Genomic DNA, 3,480 nt, shown 5'->3' on the forward strand with positions numbered 1-3,480 from the left:
ACTTACCTTTACAAAAAGTTTTAGATTCATCCAAGCTCAACGGTCAGCAAGAAATGTCCTCAGCCATTCAAGTCTTCGATCAGGATCAATACTAAAAAACACAAACATAAGAGTTGGAGATTCTGAAAGTTTAATTGAAGCTAGAACCCTTTCCATCGCTGTCAATCCCTTTACTTGACTTAAAATCCCATCCAACTCTTGAGCTTTTTGTTGGATGTTCACCTCTGCCCCAACACTTCAACTAAACTCAATTCCAGCCTCTTTTATGTTTTCACCCAATATCGTTGCAGCAGCAATAATTGATTCAGATGTAATGGGATCACCCGTCTCATTTAACCTTTTCCTCTTCCTTGTTGAAGTTGAGTCACTTCTGGGAGCTGATGTTTGAGGTTGAATATTGGAAAAATCCTCATCCTCAAAATTATATCCAGCTAGGTTTTCACCTTCAATTTCTTCATTGATTGTATCATTACAGTCCTGCATTTCTTCAAGGATATCTGCTGCAGTTTGTGCATCTTTCCCTGTTGCACGATCTCTTGCATAAATTATACTCAGCTCATTGAAGAAGGGAAAACTCTTTCTTCTAAAAGGGGCAACCTCCTTGTGACTCTAATAACAAAAAAAAAGGACTATTAGTTATATTATTAGTAAGAAACTAATATGAAAATAATTAAATAACCCAAACCCAAAAACGTACCTGTATGTAAGCTTCCCATACTAGATCATCAGCAACAACCATGTTCCTTTAATCATTCCACCCAAATCCATTAGTATGCGTCCCATGCACCATATCATATACAATAGCCCATTCTTTTTTCAAAGTCTTTATTCTAGACTCTATGTGGGGCTTTGCCTTCAAGTTTGCATCTGGTAATTTTGTTGCAAGCATATTTTCAAGTTCTATTAAATAACCCCCTCTAAACCCAGTGTCAGCATTGTATTTTCCTATATTGTGCAAATCAATCAAAGTTGTAATAAGTGCAACATCTTCATGATGATTCCATTTTCTTTTGGTTCCCTTTGAACTTTGAGAAGCTCGTGCTGAAGATGTGGACATTGTTTTCTACCATACACCAAATATTTAATTATAAAAAATATTATTAGAATGCAAAAAAATTAAAAATAAACAAATATATCCAATAATATATTAAAACTACTCAAACTTTATTCACATGATAAAAAGTACAATATAAACAACACAATTAACAACAACAATTGACAAAACAATAAGACATTAAGAACAAATTAAAAAAAAGTACAACTTGAACTGGCAAAGGAAAGAAACCCAGCAACAGTCCTTCAGTATCAATATGTCTAACAAATGTCAATCATCATTTTGCCTAGATGCTTGCCATTCATTGAACATATGATTTGCTAATTCCATTCTAAAATTACCCCAAACATCAGTAGGATCAATAGTACTTATAAAATCCTCATCAACTGCTATGTTGGTTTCAACATATTCCCCTAAATCCACTTCAATAGGGTCAAAACTCATTTCCCTCCTAATAAAATTATGAAGCAAACAACAAGCTATAATAATCCTATTATGTATCCTAATCGGATAAAATGATGGACTCCTAAGGATACCCCACCTCATTTTCAATAACCCAAAACATCTCTCTATAACATTGCGAGTAACAGCATGTTTCATATTAAAAAATTCTTCAGGATTGCTTGGTTCATGGCCTTGATGCCATTCATTCAAATGGTATCGTTGACCCATAAAAGGTGCAAGAAAGCCTTCACAATTTGTATAGCCCGCATCAACTAGATAGTAACAACCTATATAAAACAAACTAAATAAGTTATTTCCTTATTTAAGTAGAATAATCATATAGTACATAATTTGAAATACCTTCCCATTATCATAGGAAAGCTTACCATGAGGCACTTTAAGTCCATTTCTTCTCCTTAGTGCATCTCGAAGAACTCTGCCATCAGCTACAGACCCTTCCCAACCAGGAAGAACAAAGACAAATTGCATGTCAGGTGTACATACACTTAACATATTTGTTGCAATATCCCCTTTACGAGTGCGATATCTAGGTTTATCTGCACTTGGCACCTTAACTCTGATGTATGTCCCATCTAGAGCACCTAAACAATTCTACAAATCGGATGTAATGAATTACTAATAAGTAAACCTATTAATGTCTTGTATATACATAATTACAAAAAGTTATAAGATCAATAATCTACCTTAAACCACTTCCACCGATTGTCTGTTGAGTTTGTTGGAATGGGCTCAGGTTTTCTAAACAAATGTTCTTGCAATTTCAAGACTGTAACCAAAACATTATGAAAGTGCCGACTAATTGACTCACCTGACCTTCTAAAATTTAAACTAATTACTCGATTCTTAACATGATGAGCAATAATATGTAAGAATATTGCAACTTGCTCATCTACAAGCATGTTCTTTGTTAACTTCAACCTCTAATACTTTCTAACATTTCATATAATTTTAAAAAGGTAACCCTATTCATCCTAATTTGTGAAATACATGAAATATCATTAACATACACAAGTCGCCTCACATACTCTCGATTTGTAGCAAAATCTAATGCATAAGATCTTACTTTTGGCTTATAAGTACATAAAGTCGACGCTGCAGACAATAAGGTCAAGAATGAACTAACAGCACGACAAATCTCCATATAAAATTTAAACATAGCTAATAGCCTTTTTCGTCGTTTAGCATCTCTTCTCAAACACAAACGAACCATGACTGCAAAAAATAAATATTCTAATCTATTTTATTATGTAAGAAAAATATTAAAGCCATATGGTAAAAAAACAAATAAGTGACATCAAAATCACATTTCAACCCCATAAATAAGCCATATGAAAAAATTGTAAAATTTAATAATTGCTGGGTTAGAGAGACAGACAGGGAAAAAGAGGGTTAATGACATTTCTACTTGGTGACCGTTATTAAGTCAACATTCTTTTGACAAAGTCCAACACAAATACCCTAAAAAGTCAAACTAACTGTGTAAAATATCATCACATAATGAATATAATCATTTTGGAAATGAATATATAAGGTAAGAATATTTAAGATAAAAATTTTAGTTCCATCGATATTAAATAATAAAATAGAGGTATGAAGTTAGGGAAAAGAAGAGCTCTAAGAAGGTACATGATTGGGTCTCTCTTCCTCTTGATTTCTACAATAATTTTTGAGATTTGATTTGCAGTTTTCAATATATTCTGCAAATGTAGTTAATTCTTTTTTAACTCATGTGGTTTAGCATTATGTAGAGACCTAGAGGATTGAAGGCCATGGGGAGTATGGAAAGTGATTCAGATTGAGAGATATGTCCATATATGGCAATAGTAGAGGCTTTTTCTCTTCTGAATTTTGGGGAATATTTATACGCATTTGATGTCAATGGGGTTGTTGGAGTTTTGGAGAGAAAAATATAGAAAAGTTAAGGAGTCCCTGCAGGGTTTGTTGTATAGAAGTTAAAAATT

General features: G+C 33.1%; 1 pseudogene; it reads right to left on the reverse strand.

Annotated features, from left to right (window-relative positions):
* Positions 1 to 745: 745 nt before the first annotated feature.
* LOC148760716 (protein ANTAGONIST OF LIKE HETEROCHROMATIN PROTEIN 1-like) lies at positions 746 to 2,729 on the reverse strand (annotated as a pseudogene).
* Between the last annotated feature and the right edge of the window lie 751 nt (positions 2,730 to 3,480).

The sequence above is a fragment of the Theobroma cacao genome, chromosome 9 (assembly GCF_053813885.1).
Source record: "Theobroma cacao isolate CCN51 chromosome 9, ASM5381388v1, whole genome shotgun sequence".
In the NCBI taxonomy this organism is placed as follows: domain Eukaryota; kingdom Viridiplantae; phylum Streptophyta; class Magnoliopsida; order Malvales; family Malvaceae; genus Theobroma; species Theobroma cacao.